A 16,602-nucleotide genomic window follows, 5' to 3' on the forward strand; every position below is an offset into this window, starting at 1 on the left:
ATTTGTGTAATATTTTAGTCGGGAGCTCCTTGAAAATCTTATAAATCATTATCATCACGACATTATAAAAGAAAACAGTTTACGTTTCTAAAACAGACACTCGGACAGATAATTTTTTCGTATTTCTTCCTTGAATTATATTGCATGTCTCGTGAATAAAGTAGGATATTAATTGGCTTCAGCAATGCACATCTCACCTTTAGTTCAAGCAGACTGATAGATAATTCGTTGCAGCAATGCATATCTCAACCTTTGTTCAGTCACAGTGATACAGCTGGACTAACGCTTCGAATATATTCGATCAATGTGGCCTGGTATTCTGAAATGCGTGGATAAATTTTACATGAGCAATCAGAGTTGTAATGACCATTCTCCAATGTTGTGTATTTATTCAGTAGGCTCAAATCTCTTGGGAGGACGAAATGCGCAGCAACTTATCAATGCAGGAACGCTGTTTAAAAGAATGATGGAGCAGTGACACCAGAGTGTTTTGTCTGGGGACATGGTAGTTTGTTTTTGTTTTTCCGTTTAATCTCACGCAAAGAAGGAAAATAATTGGGTTATCGCCGATGAAAGACCACTTCCTGATTCGTCTGTTAGTAGCCTTGCTGTCTCACACAGGATAAGCATACTAATTTAGGAGCGCAACATTGACTCTTTAGTATTTAGATGAGTTACTATGTAACAAAGTCACTGTATGTTAACTTACTAAGAAGTCGAAAGTGGTAATGACACCATCTGCGTGATTTTAGGTAGAAAAATATAATTAAGAAAATCTTGGTTTTGTTATTTGTTTCTGTTGCACTCATGACCGTAGGAAATCTCCCGAAAGCGTTAGTCGGAACCAGAAGATTGCATCTATTTTTATTTATTTCCAGCTCACCATATCTCAAACTGTTGCAAAAAGCTCACTCAGTGCGTTATTTTTGGCATAACATGATGAGATGTGACAACAATGACGCCTTCCTTGGCTCAATGTAAACCACTTAAAATGGTTCTCGGCAGACTTGGAGCAGGGCCAAAAAATGCTAGCGGACGTTTTAAATCCACTGGAATGATTAAAATATCCATCAGCCAGCTACAAGAACGTGCAAAGGGCGTTCAAAACGTTTTGCACTGGCGACTCCAATTTTTTTTATTTTTTGAAGGAGGAGAATGAAATTTTTTGTGAACATACTTGGAACATTTAGCTATAGGTTGGTGTATAAAAGTATTTTCTTTTATTTACTGTTGAGCCATAACGGACCGTGAAGTAGAGGTCAGGTTGCGACAACGGTCGGTGATGGAGTTTCTCTTCAAGACTGGAGATGACTCTGCCACATCGATTGACAGGACGTTGCTCCCTGTTTATGGGGAGGACACAGTGGATCGCAGCAGTATCCAGCGGTGGTTGCAGAGGTTTAAAGAAGGTGTGTGACGTCGCAGATTATTACGGGATAGCATTTATTGTAGTAAGATACCTAGACGTGGAGCCCAGTGAAAGTACAGGTGGCTGCAAACGTGTGTCTTAGCCATGACTCATAGCACATCTGTCGCTACTAGCCAGCGTGAGAACGGGCTTCTGTGGCACTTCGAACGACCGTATATTCACGCCCCCGACGAATCTAAATACATCATATTGAATATTAACGGATTATTTTCAAACTTCGTATACTATTTATTGTTATTCAGAAGAAGATCTCCAAATTTCAAACCTGTACATACAATAGTTTCGGAGATTCAGAAAATTACCTAAAACACACCAAACTGACACTCAGGGTGAAAAATTCAGTTATGAACGATTACAGTTTGTCTTTTGTTACCATTTGAAACCATTCACAGAATTCTCAATACATCAAATCAAATACTTTAGATTTTTATTTTCAAAACTTTAATTAGTCTTCATTTTGTAGTATAAAAATTCCGAAAAAATTACTGTCTGTTTATTATGTTGTTATGTGAATAAATGAGAATGAGTGAGAGTGTGTACGGGGGCATACGAAAAAATTCAGTATTATAAAATGTACAACATTACGTAATTGGAATGTGGGAAAGATGTAATTTACCACAATGCCGATGACGTATGTCTAGGGGTGATTGCTTTTGTAAGAAGACAGCCAGAATATCAGTTTAAAGTGCAATAGTTTTCTAAATTATCTTCAGGACTAATTTTGTTTTCGTTTTGTTGTATTAAACATTGTGTTAGTGTTTGCATTTTGGAAGACGCAAATGCCTTTCTGAGTAGTGATTGGCTTAGGCGAACTTTGCTGCGAGAATGTTCTCGAAGGATCATTCCGATTTGTCAGTCAGACTGATCAGCCAATCAGAATTAAGTAGTTTCCACGCACAACTAGTTAGATATGCTGTGAGTGAGAGAGTCTCGGGACAGTCACTCGCCAGCTTCGAACACGCAAAGGTCATGTTAAATGTCTCAGTGTTCATTATGTGTAAGATGAAGAATTATTGAGTGCCGCACGTTTGAAACAAGTCGTAACGAAAGCCGTTTCATTTACGGGCAGTTTAATGAAATTTTGGAGTTTCTGAATTGTTTTGTTGGAAAGTTACCAGCGGTGAACTTTCAGCCTTTGTGAACATTCCACGTGGCGTAGTCTGTAATCGTTTATTGAGTATTTGACCAGCAATTTCTTTTGAAGTAGCGGATCTGTGACTGTGAGATGGCGTCTTCAATAGGGTCGCACTTGTGTAAAATTCTGGCTGCTTTGTGTGTGAAGTATTTTGTTTGACTGAGCATTAAGAATGATAGAATAGGTTTTCACTAAACGCGGACTCGGTAGCGCATAAACTCTTGTTATTCAGCAATAAACTTTACTTGCCGAAAAATTGTAGGACGTTCATTTCAGTCAAATGCATCATATTATCCGATAAAAGAGAGATTGCAGGACCTGAAATACTACTAGAGCTTACGCGGACTTCGCAGGATAGATATTAGGCGACGTCTTTCTTCAACGCTGCTTTTTTGACGTCTAGTCAGTATCTACACTTGCAGAGAAAATTTACACAGAGCAGAGGCCGTACTGAGGTAGGCGGACATTCAATGTTGAGCAGTTCAACGAACGAAAAACTACATAACCCGCCCAGCCGCAGGTGGTTTCTTTCTACTGGACAATCCACGATGCGGTCGACCACCGATGGCAGTGAGTGATGTGAATAAGCAGACCATTGATCAAATCATCCGTGACGTCACGACAGCTTGCTGAAATGATTCGTTTGTCATTCAGTAGTGTAGTATCTCAGGTACAGTTACTAGGGTACAGAAAAATCTGTGCCCATTGGGTGCCTAGATTATTGACAAGAGAAATGAAAGCGATGAGGAAGAATGTGTGCGAGGGTCTCATGAAGACCTTTACTGAACAGTGGGAACAGTGTTTTGACGGCGTCATTACCCAGGATGAAACACGGTTGTTTTTGTCCGAACCTGAGAGCAAAACCCAATCCATGGAGTAGTGTCATCCAGGTTCCTCTCGGAAGAAGAAACCACGACTTTCACGAACGGTAGGCCGAAAGGTGGTGGCCTCATTCCTGTGGGATCAGTGTAGTGTCATTTTCATTGACTTTTTGGAACCTGGCTCCACAATTAACCGGGACCGTTACTGTTTGTCATTGGACAAGCTGCGACGTGCCGTCAAGACCCACGGGCCCCAGCTTCATGGTCAGCTCATCAGACTACACCAGGACAATGCCAAATCCCATACCGCCCTTATGACGCAAGAGAAAATCAGGAAAATGGGATGGGAAATAGTTCCTCATCCTCCCTACAGTCCGGACTTGGCTCCATCTGACTTTTACCTCTTTGGTCGTCTGAAAGCCCATCTGCACGCTACAACATTTGATAGAGAGGAAGACCTTAGTTCCTGGGACAAGCGACAGAGTAAATGTCAATCGCCACAATTTTACCAAAGTGCACTTACATCATGGAAAGAACGTTGGGCCACATGCGTCACAGCTGATGGAGGCTACATTGAGGCGGCTCAATGTATAGCTAAATGTTTCAAGTACGTTCACAAAAAACTTCATTCTCCTCCCGCAAAAAATAAAAAATTAGAGACGACTGTGCAGAACTTTCTGAACGCCCTTTGTACTTTCCTAGAATCTGAATGAAACATCCTCCGATGTAGCACACAGTTCTAGACCTTTCCAAACTGCACGACTAGTTATAAAATACTGAGTCTGGCACAATGATTTTATTTGCTGTGTTTATCCTTGTAATAGTAATATAAGAGGCGATCGAAAAGTTGTCGTTTAAGGGCGTCACTGTAGCGTATGAGAAACTTAGCGCCACTCAGATCCCGGTATATAACCACTGACATGCAGGCAAGGAATTAGAGTGAAAATCGTATCTTTATGATGTGCATGTGGTGAATGTTTAAACACGAACTATAGCGACGTTATTGCCAAGTGAGTCCAAACAGAACCAACTATCTGTTATTCTTTTCTTGGTTACCGAAGGATAAACACCTGTAAAGATTCATTGGAGAATGCAGAATCTGTATGGGGCAGTACGTCTGTGGAAAACCTCCGTTAATGAATGGTGCGCCTAGTTCGCAATTCCACACAAGACGCCGGTCCATCTGGGAGTAACGCCGAACTTACGCTAATTCTGGTGGGAAACACTCGAGAACCTACCCTATAATTCTGATCTTTACCTATGGGATTATCACGCCTTCGGTCCTTAAAAAAAGACCTCGAAGGGTGATTCGTGTCAGACGAGGATGTGCAGCAGGCTGTTATGGACTACTTCACGCAGCAGGGTGCGGTGTTTTACCAAACGGGTATTTTAAACCTGGTTCGTCGGTGAGACGGTTGCCCCCAACGCTCACAGTGATTTTGCCTGATTGTCATACATATTGCAAACTCTACGGCCGTCGAACGGAAACTTTTTAGTCGCCCCTTAATAATAATAATAATAATAATAATAATAACGATAATAATAATCAGTATATATTATAAATGTAAGTTAACAATGCGCAAGCCACTGAAACCCATAAACGAGTCCCGGTACGATCGAGGCAATTACATGGTGTGGAAAACCTCTGTCACTCATCCATGAAGAAGGTTCCCGTTTTTACCAGAAGGGCTCCCTTTTGAACATGGCTGTGAAGTTTCGCCCTCTAGAAATTTGTAGAACATTCCAGAACATTTGAGAGTATTCGAGAACATTCTGCAACATTCCAGAATGTTCCGGAATGTTCCACAACAATCCGGGATGTTCGGGAACGTTCAGCGATAGTCTGGAACATTCTGGATGATTCCATAATGCTGGGGAAATCGAGGAACATCCCAGATCATTATGGATCATACCAGAACACTGTGGAATGTTCTGAAACATTGTGGACCATTCGAAGCCTTTTTGATATGTTCTGGAATTCGCCACCGAAGGGGCTACTCGTTGGTGGGCGTATACCGTATAAACAACGGCCTATCTGTGGGTAGTCCCACAAGTGACGAATTACAGAACATACCAAAAAGGCTTCGAATGTTCCACTATGTTCCAGAACATTTCACACATCCGAGAGTGTTTTCCAAAGTCCTACAACGATCTGGGATATTCCGTGATGTTCCCGAAAATTTCTGAAATCTTTAAGAATGTTCCAGGCTATTGCTGAACATTCCAGAAGATCCCAGATAATTGTGGGACATTGTGCAACATTCTGGAATGTTGTGGAGTACTCTCGAATACTTTCGAATGTCCTGGAATGTTCTCGAATACTCTCGAATTTTCTGGAATGTTCGAGAAATTTCTAGAGAGCGAAACTTACTCACCGTTATGTCTCCAAAGGCACGCCCTTCATATTGATTACTTTAATACTACTAACTTTATTCACAGCACATCTTACGGACAGTATGAACACGTGTCACGGAATGCATGTGCAATATTAGCTCACTGTGTGACTCAAACACTGAGCACAAGGGCAGATTCTGCGTGGTACGAGCGTGGACGCGCAGCTATAAATAAATTCCTTTCTCCACTAGCAATAACAGCCATAATGTCTGGAGAGAGATGAAGGAACTGTTGGAAAATTGTAACTATTTAGTACACTCAGAATTGCATTTAATCTTGGCGATTATCGGTTCCGGCTGCCATGAACAGTTTCAGATCTTTTCTGCTTAACTGCAGTGTCATTGTCATGCATGACTATCTCAAGATTAAAATAATTGCTCAGTATTTTAAGGTTCGGGAAATCGTACACTGGGATGAAGTTGACGTCTCACACTGAAACTAAGGTGAAAAGATCTAAAATAGTCCATAACGGCCGAAATTGGTAAACTCCTAGCGTTAAACGGAATAGTGACAGGAATAAATAATAATTTTGCCTACATCAATTGTGTCAATGCATCTTCATTGAACTCACCCATTTCATTTCAGTGCACCTATTGAAACAGTGAATACTTAAGAACCCGATCTGCGCCGGAGTGCGAAGGCTGGGCCAATTCGTCGACTTGCAGAGCGCTGCTCCATACTTCAGTATCTCCGTACTTGGGATGCGCTGAGGTCACTTTTGGTCGGTAATGACATCTCAGACGACGCCATTCGCTAGCGGTGTTTGTAAGTCAGGCAGCACCTCGCCGCACCATTGAGGTTCGCATGACTAGAGAAACATTGCACATGCGGTAATCTTCGTCATTGTTTCGATCGAGCTCTCCAGCAAGCTTCCTAATGGTGACACGAGTACGAAGGTGTGTTTTCTTTCTTTCATATCAGCTGACCCTTTATAAGTGACGTTCGTGTGTGTCTCTGCCGAAACAGTTTACACCTGCAGCTACGTATACAGAGTCAACCTGAACTCCACCGACAGACGTGGTGGCGGTGTTCAAGGATGGAGTATCTTGGATAAGAGGCCGGTGCTATCCGATGGCTCGCTACATCATAATAATGTAATTGTCATATACTCTGTTTGTGTCCCCAGTTAGATTTTTTTCTGTGAAATTACCTTCACAGCAGTTAATAAATTTAATACAGGGTCACCGAAACGTGCACAACGAACTGGCGACGTACAGATGCAAAAGTACTGTGACGCGCTTGCCATCGCTGATAGAACAGCAAGCGCAGCGTCATTGTGTTGCTCTCCCATTGTATTTATTGACACCACAAACGAGATGAGTATTGGCCAGCTTTCCCTCAGTAAACCTGTCCATAATGCAGTTAATGCAAACAGACATGAAAGCCGAAACAAGATGCGCAGTAGGCCCTATTCAGTAGATCGCTAGCGCCGGGCGTGTTGCATCGAGTAATGCTGTGCGATCCATTGGCAAATAATGTGGGACAAGACATTCGAAGTTTAAGAGGCCACCAGTACAAAACAAGTACAATGGTAAAATTCTTAAAACTCCAACGCGCGAAGTAGTTGCAAATGTCTAACCAGTTTACGAACAAAGAATGTGCTAGGTGCTTCATTGAAACGAAAATCCACATTGAAATGAGTGTCTCAAGCAACTGGCGTATTGTTTAATTTCTTTCGAACAATCAAAAGGGAAATGGAAAGAGTCCAGGCAGATAAATTTTCGGCATTTTCCACAACCCATGAGAAAGATCACCGAATATCTTGAAAAGTCAGTTTAGACAATTGAAATAAGCAAATTCTTCGCCGTGTAGCTAATAATTTCTGCTTCACAGGTAAAAAAAAGATCCCCTTTATGGCAAATCCATAAAAATTTAAAAATTTTAATAAAGTTTGAAAGATCTCTAACACACTTCGTAAAATTCTTCGCAGTCTCGGGCTTAGGTGGAAGGAGACAGCGAAAACCCGAAAAGTTCTCCGGGAACAAAGTATTATCAGGGCAAAACGGATAGATTACTTAAAAAAACATCCGAGCCTACAGACGTGAGTATCGTCCAGTCATCTATATGGACGGGACATCCGTCACGTTCGTCACTTATCGTCATAGGGGTGGAGTGACAGTTCACCGGAGGATCTTCTGAAAACTGTTTTGAAAGGAAGCAGAATTATTGTCGATTGTCCATCCTGGCACGGAGGACGATTTTTTACCGAATGGATATCATGAGACTAGTTGTATTCACTGGGCAGAATGAACATACCAGGGCACATTACCTATAAAATAGAGAGTATTTTAACCGAACATTGTCACACTGTGTTACCTTCGCGTCTACATATACATATAGACTCCGCAAGCCATCGTACGGTGCTTCGCGAAGGTTACTCTGCACCACTAATAGCCGTTTCCTTTCCTGTTCCATTTCTTATAGTGGAAGATGGTGCCCCACAGGGTGATACCAGGTAACCTGTGGCTGACACCCCCGAGAAGTGGCTCGCGCGATTGCTTAAAAGTAGGTAGAAAGGGGGAAACTTGTCGTAGAGGCTCCTTAATAGGTAATGGACCCACCGTCCGTCCATTGAGCTGGACGTGAGAGATGGATTTACCAGAAGGTCCTACTGCATGTCGATGATCGGGGGAATTCCTGTACGATCCATCACCTGCAGGACGAAGTTATGGAACACTCTATTGTGAGCCCCATAGAAATCGATGGAGACAATCGCTGTTCTCAGGCGGCATGCCAAGGTGATTGCTATTAAATCCCTGCAGTCAACGGTGACGACTTTTATGGTGGAATTTCACCCCTGCGATCTCTCTTCTGCGCTGACGTTCATTAGCAAATACCTCTTAACGCGGCCTGCCAGAAGCCTGGCGAAGACTTCGTAGCCGGCTTTGAACATTGTAAGTGGACGGCAGTTAACTGACCGATTATCCTCCCGCTGACATGTGTACTAGTATGAAAAGTTTTTCGACTGAACTAGGACGTACAGTGCAGACCGGAGACATGAGTTAAAACGTTGTAACCTAGCAGGGCACCATGATGCTACGGAAGGTGTGGTAAATCTCTATTGGTAATGCATCGGGCCTTGGACACTGACTGATCACACCTGTGGCCACGGCATCTCCCAGCTCCTGAGACGGCACTTCTTCCATTAATGCTCTCGCTGTTGGCGTGTCGATGTCATCTATCGTAACAGATTCCGCACGAGTTCGCCACCTACGCTTCTTCCCGGTACAGATGACAATAATGTTTCTCCATGGCTTTCATAATAGTTATTTGGGTCGTACAGACGTGTTATTAAATGTCGGTGGTATCGGTGCATGGCTGCCACAATGTGAGCATGGTGGGTGCCTCTGCGGCCGTTGGGTAGTGTCGTCATCTAACCGGTACTTCATCAACGATGGTATGTGAGCCTTGATTGTGTGTCGATCTCGTTGCCAGAACGGGTATAGGGGGTAGAGCGTCGAGATCGATGAGTGTCCAGGGTCTGCTGGTGCGACACATCCGGTGTCCTGGCCAAACTGCGTAAGTGTCTTGTGGATTACTGGGTTGGCGCAGAGGAGCCACCACGCCAAAGTGGTATCGAGAGTGACGTCGTTCACAGATGTCCCACGTTAAGGCGACTTGCCGACAGCAGTCGGTGTCCTAGAGATGCGTTACGTTCAAAACTCTTTAGCATTCCATACTTGTTGACATTGTAGATGCATATACAGATATTGCCAATCTGATCAGAGAAGGCTAGAGGCCATAGTTCGGCGGCCACCACTCCCTGTGTAAGACCTTGTGACATACATATGGGATCCATTTGGCATGCCGAATAACTGGTAAGAAGCGTCTGTCCACAGTTGTCACCGTGTATCCTTTCCCACGTGTCACACAAATGAAGAGCGTGAATCACCATACCCAGTCCAGGACAAGCCGTTGGGATGAAGGACGCAATTAAAATTGCTGGCGAAGAGGCTGTGTTCATACTATCCTAGTAAAATGGGGCGATGTCATTGGTGCGGAACCTGGCCCTATCTCAACGTTTGGTGGCACCCGACGATGCATTAACATTCATCAGACGGTTGTCGAGTGCCGTTACCGCTAATTCTCTTGCGGAGGATAGATACGCGATGTTATTAGCTTCGATACCGTTACGCACTCACGTACCTTACATAACCATAAAAGTGCGGGAGTGCAGTCGTTCACACTTCTTGCAGGAATGCAAAGTCGACTCCTGTGGCTCGTATTGTTTCTCTCAGGAGCTGAATCTTGGCAGGAAAGCTAACCATGTTGATTCTCATAGTGGACAAGTGATAACCCTGGCGGTGCGGTGGTTTGGCATGGTTATCCATGGCGACAGTGGACAGAAGAGGGCAACCCGAATGACGTCACACCCCGCCGATCGCGGTCCTGCCGGCCTTGGTCAGACCTCAGCGGACCCTGGATCCGAATCCTTCTAAGTCTCAATATCCTCGGCCCTCGATGTGGGCGAGTACATCTGTTCATGTTCCATGAGATCGTTGATGGAAAGGGACTGATCGGTTTTGCAGCCTGCACTGGAACCTTCTTGCTGATCACTGTTCGCCGCAGAGGACAGACTGACTCTGCCCTCCCAACTGGCCACTCTTCAGAGGTGGAGATAGGGGCAATGGGTCGGCCTCATGGCCAGCGTTCCGCAGAATCATTTCTTTTTCCTCTTGCGACACGGTCCTAAAGCGTTGCCTTCCGTGTCGACCGATGGTGTTGACTCACGCCCCGCAAGCACAAAGGCTTGTGTTGATACGATAGTGGATTGCCATCCTACAGACTGCAGTGTTCGGTTGTATCAATGGCGTTGTACGGAATTCTGTCACTGGCAGGCGTCGGCCGGCAGTGTTCTGGTACTAAAGGTATCCCGACGCCACTGCAGCAGTCTATTGAATACTATGAAGCCGATATGAGCGAGAGTGAAGAATGGCGCTTCTGAACGTAAGGTGACATTCAGATTGGACACGTCATTAACATTTACAGAGCACAAACTTTCTTCCACAGCGGAAGAAGACTGGGAGAGACGCACATCAGCAAAATTTAAGAGCAGTATTTTTCAAGTGACGGTTTCGTGAACCAAGCGTTGGAGATCATAATAAATGTGAGAACTGACAGAGACTCGAATCCTGAGAGGCATAGTGATTGAAGGTATACTGCTTACGCATGTAAAGATGGGAGTGAATCAACTGACACTGCCAGTGGAAGTGAAGTAGACACGGCTGCTGAAAATGAAGAAACGTAGGTTGGTACATTTTTAATGTGTTTTGTATGTGGAAAGAGAGACAGTGAAGGAGTTATGGTACTGTGTCAAACGATAAACTGTATTATTTGTAAAGTGCAACTGTGTCTGCAATTGCTCTAAAGATCTGTAAATACCTTTTTAAAAGAGAAACTACTGTTTACGACCAAAATGCACGTTTCCCATAGCTGTTTTTCTAAAATAAACCGTCTTACATTTCTAATTTATAGTCGTACCGTCTCCCTTCGCTTGTCAGCTACGCAGAAGTACATCTCCCCCTCCATTGCATTTCTCCTCCAGCGCATCCGAGTGTCCTCTGTTTCCTTTGTATCCCTGTTAACGTACAACTAATATTGACGAAGAAACAAAACCGAGATAAAACAGAGTGGTACTGATTGCAAGCTTCAGTACGAAAATGAAATTGGATATTACTGTTCCAACAGCAAGTGGTGTGACTCATCGGAGGAAGTCTGTTTCCAAACAAAAGACACAAGGATACGCAGTTGATCCATGCACTGTTATGTATTGTTTTCTGTGCAGTACAGATACAAAATAAATTGTTGAAAGAAATGTAACGAGAGGCAATAACTCCTTATCAGATCACTGGAGAGTATGGGTCTCTTACACAAAAATACTCAGAAGGTAACTGAAAGTTTGTCGGTGGAGTTCTGGTTCACTCTGTATATGCAGAAAGCCTCCGAGCAGGGCAAGACAAGACGGAGGATACATCTTATATATTATCGATTTTATGTGATATACCAGTGGTGCATTGACAGAGGAAAAAATGTCTGTATGGCTCTGTACGTCCCTAACATGTCTTATTCTCACGACACCTACGCGAGATCTACATCTGTATCTACATAGATACTCCGCAAGCCACCGTACGATGTCCGGCGTAGATTACCCTATAACACTACTAGCCATTTCTCTTCCTGTTCCACTTGCAAATAGAGCAATGACTGTCTATATGCCTCCGTGTGAGCCCTACTTTCTCGTATCTTATCTTCGTAGTCCTTACGTGCAATGAATGTCGGCGGCTGTAGAATCGTTCAGCAGTCAACCTCAAATGCCGGTTATCTAAATTCTCTCAACAGTGTTTCTCAGGGATTTTCTTTTGTGCTCCTGAAGCATCTCCGTAACACTTACGTGTTGTTCGAACCCACCGGTAACAAATCTAGGAGCCTGCCTCTGAATTTCTTCGATGCCTTCCTTCAAACAAACCTGCTACGGATCCCAAACATCCAACAGTACTCAACAATAGGTCGCACTATCGTCCTATATGTTGTCTTCATTACAGGTGAACCACTCTTTCCTAAAATTCTCCCAATAAACCGAAGTCGACCATTTGCATTTTAGGTCTCACATGCTCCTTCTATCTCACATCGCTTTGCAACGTTACGCCCAGGTATTTAAACGACTTGACTGAGTGGAGCAGGCAACTAGTAATACTGTATCCGAACATTTGATTTTCCTGCTCATCAGCATTAACTTAAATGTTTCCACACTTAGGGCTAGCTGCCACTCATCACAACTGGAAATTTTGTCTGAGGGGTCGGGTGTATCTTTCTACAGGCACACAGCTTCGACACCTTACCATAAACCACGGCATCATCAACACGAAACCGCAAATTGCTGCGAACCCTGTCCAAATAATGTAAATAGAGAACAACACAGGTCCTATCACACTTCTCTGTAGAACTCTTGAGGATACGCTTGTCTCTGACGAACACAAGCCAGCCGGCTGGAGTGGACGAGCGGTTTTGTGCGCTACAGTCTGGAACCGCGCGACCGCTACGGTCGCAGGTTCGAATCCTGCTTCGACCGTGGATGTGTGTGATGTCCTTAGATTAGTTAGGTTTAAGTAGTTCTAAGTTCTAGGGGACTGATGACCTCAGATGTTAAGTCCCACAGTGCTCAGAGCCATTTGAACCATTTGGACACAAACCGTCGTGGACAGCATATTGGATTCTATTTTTTAAGAAGTCTTCGAGCCATTCACATATCTGTGAACTTATTCCACATCCTCGTACCTTTGTTAACAGCCTGCAATGGGGCACCGAGTCGACTTCTTTTCAAACATTTAGAAATATAGAATCTCCCTGTTGCCCTTCATCCATAGCTCACAGTATATCATATGAGAAAAGGGCATGCTGAGTCTCCAAACAGGTGCTGCTTTCTAAAACCATGGTGGTTCATGGACATAAGCTTCTCAGTTCAAGAAAATTTATAATATTTTAACTGGGAATATGTTCAAGCATTCTCCAGCAAACATAAGTTAGAGATCATCATCATCTCGGACAGTTTACAGCCTCTGGCCGGGTCTGTTTGGAACATGAGCCTCTCTATCGTCTTCTGTGTTACCACCATCTCTTCGTCGTCACCTTGGCCGAGTCTTCTCCTTTCTTCTGTACGCATTCCTCCACTCCTTTCAGCCGTCTGTCTCTCGGTCTTCCTCTTGGTCTCTTCCAGTTTCATCTTGCGTATCCTCCTGACTATCCTCTTCTCATCCATTCGCTTAACATGCCCATACCATCACAGCCATGATTTCTCTATCTCCTTCTGTAAGGGATCCATTTTCATTAACTCTCTGATCCTCTCATTTCTTAAACTTCCTATCTTTGTCGCTCCAATACTGTTCCTCAAGAATTTTGTGTCATTAGCTCGTACTTTGCTTTTGTCTCTTCCTTTCATAACCCAGGTTGCGGATGCATGTGTCAGAATCGGGACGTTATGTATGACTGGTATATAATCTGCTTACTGATTTTGGATGCGTCCTTGCTCCATATCAGGCTTCTGACACTCTTCCGAAATGCTTCTGCTTTTCTCCCCCGCTTGTTTGTTTCTCTGCCGTTCTTTCCATCTTCCTGTATCAGGCTTCTAAGTTACATGAAACTCTACACTCTCCTCAATTGTTCTCCACCAATTGTTATTCCCGTTGTTCCTCTCTCCTTCGTTCTTGCAGTGATAATCATCTCAGTCTTACTAGTACTAAATTTTATCCCACATTTGTACTGTTCGTTCCCATACGTCCAACAGCTCTTGCACTTCCTCTTCCTTATTCCCCCAAATCATCAGATCATCTGCAAACACCATAGCTTTCATCTTCTCTTCACCAATTACTTGTGCTACTGTACTCATTATATCATCCATCAAGAGTAATGGTGAATGTGTACTTGCCTGCCTCAAGCCATTCCTCTGTCCAATCCAAGCTGATCTCTCTCCTCCAACTTTCACACAGCTCACACATCCATGATTTACTTCCCTTATCCTCCACATAATCTGTTTTGCTACTCCTCTGTTCTCCAGGGCTTTCCACACTTTGCTTCAACGTGGACCATCATACGCTTTTTCAATGTCCAGGAAGGTCATTAGTAGGTCTATTCCATACTCATAACGCTGTTACTGCAGTTGTCTTACAACAAACATTAGACCCACCTTGGACCTTCCTGTTCTGGAGCCATGTTGCTCTTTTTCCATTCCTCCTCCTAATTTTGCCTGAATTCGTGCCTCCAAAATTTCCTCAAAAATCTTTGCAAAATGACTCATCAGTGTTATCCCCCGATAGTTCGTGCACCCTTTTCTATTTCCCTTCTTAAAGATCGGTACAATTATTCCCTTCTTCCAGTATACTGGGATCATCTCCTGTCTCCACGCAAACTTGATTACTCGATATAGTCATTCTATAATCCACCTCTCCTGCTGCTGTCACCATCTCTACACTTAGCTCATCCTGACCTGGTGACTTCGCTCCCTTCATCTTGCCCAATGCCTCTCCCACTTCTCCTCATGTAAGGTCTTTTTCTGTTTGTTGTTCCTCCTCTTTTCTCTCCTCAGCTTGTTCCTCCTCAACCAGGTCTCCATTCGCATTCAGGAGTGTTTCAACATACTCCTTCCACATATTCTTGAGTTCCTCCTTATTCTCTACATATTGGCCACTTTTGTTCACCATTCGGGCATGATATGTCGTACCGTTCTTCCTCTTACTTTTAATTATCCCATATAACACCTTTTTTGAACCTTCACTATTCTCCTCCATCATTCTGGACCACTTTTCCTTCTACTTTCCTCTTTTACATCTTTTTGCTTCTTCCTTTCTTGCTTGATACTTTTCTCTTGCCTCTACTGTTCTCTTCTGGAACCATACCCCAAAGGCTCTATTCTTCTTCTGTACTATATCCTTTGTCAGTAACTTTGCGCGTCCATCTTTTACCCTTCTTACATACTGGAATCACCTGTGCCTTTTTCCAGTGCTGGGCGAGAGATTCGCGATAAATGCAAGGTAGTAAGGGGCCAGTGCCGTAAAGTACTCTTTGGAAAATCAAACTTGAATTCCATCTCGACCGATTGAGTATTTAATTTCCGAACTTTCACTTGTTTCTCTACGCCAGGAATGCAAATTATTATGTCGCCCAAACGAGAGTCGCTCGATAGTCAAATGACGGTATTTTTGTACAACTCTTCTATGTGATCGATTTCTTGAACGCGACATTTAAAATTTCAGCTTTCGTTTTGCTGTCTTCAACTGCCACACCAGACTGGTCAACAAGGGGCTGGATGGGAGGCTTAGACCGACTTAGCGATTTCACTTAAGACCAGATTTTCGTCGATTTTTCTGCCACATCTTTTGCTAAGGTGTGACGGTGGTAGCTGTTGTATGCTTCATTCTTAAATCTTTTCACACACGCCCGAATCTGTACTAACCTTCGCTTGCTGTAATTTGTGCGTTCCCTTCTGAACTGACAGCGCAACAGCCTCTGCTTCCTCAGTATCCTCCGAATTTCGTTATTACACCGTGATGTATCTTTCACATCCTTATGCACTTACTAGGCACGTAACTCTCCAGACTTCCAACTTACTGGAAATAAGTGTTGCCAATTCAAAGTGGCATACAAATAACTGATTATGTGCACTATCTAGCAGAAACACTCTCCTAGCATTATTGATCGGTTTCTTAACTTTCGTGATCATAGTTGCTATAATGACATCGCGATTGCGAATCCCGGTTTCTATTCTGATATCATCGATAAGGTCTGGCTTATTTGTAGGTACAAAATCTAAGATAATTTCATTGCGTGTGGGCTGCCGAGCTGGCTGCTCAAAACAGTTGTCGGACAATGCCTTCAAAATTATTTCGCCTGATTGTCTGCCTGTACCCTCCGCAATGAATCCATAGACATCTCAGTGTACACCCAGTAGGTTAAAGTCACTTCCAACTTGTACTGCATGATCTGAGTATTTACGCGGTATTGACCCTAGACTTTCTTTGAATGATTCTAGAACTGCCACAGCACAATCGGGTGCCCGGTAAACATATGCAACATTTAACTTGGTCTCACCCGCGACCAGCTACCTTCAACTGTCATACTCAACTTCGACTCACTAGAGACAAAATGTTTGTCAATTGCAATGAACACTCCTCCTCCTACGGTCCCTAATCTGCCTTTCCGATATACATTCCATGACCCGCTAAATAACTCAGAGCTTGCTGCTTCATGCAACTCTGGGTTCCAAGAATAATGTGAGATCGAGAACTTTTCTGGAGGGCAGTAAGTTTAGGATGTTTATTACGAATACTTCG

Source organism: Schistocerca piceifrons, chromosome 2, assembly GCF_021461385.2.
Source record: "Schistocerca piceifrons isolate TAMUIC-IGC-003096 chromosome 2, iqSchPice1.1, whole genome shotgun sequence".
NCBI lineage: Eukaryota > Metazoa > Arthropoda > Insecta > Orthoptera > Acrididae > Schistocerca > Schistocerca piceifrons.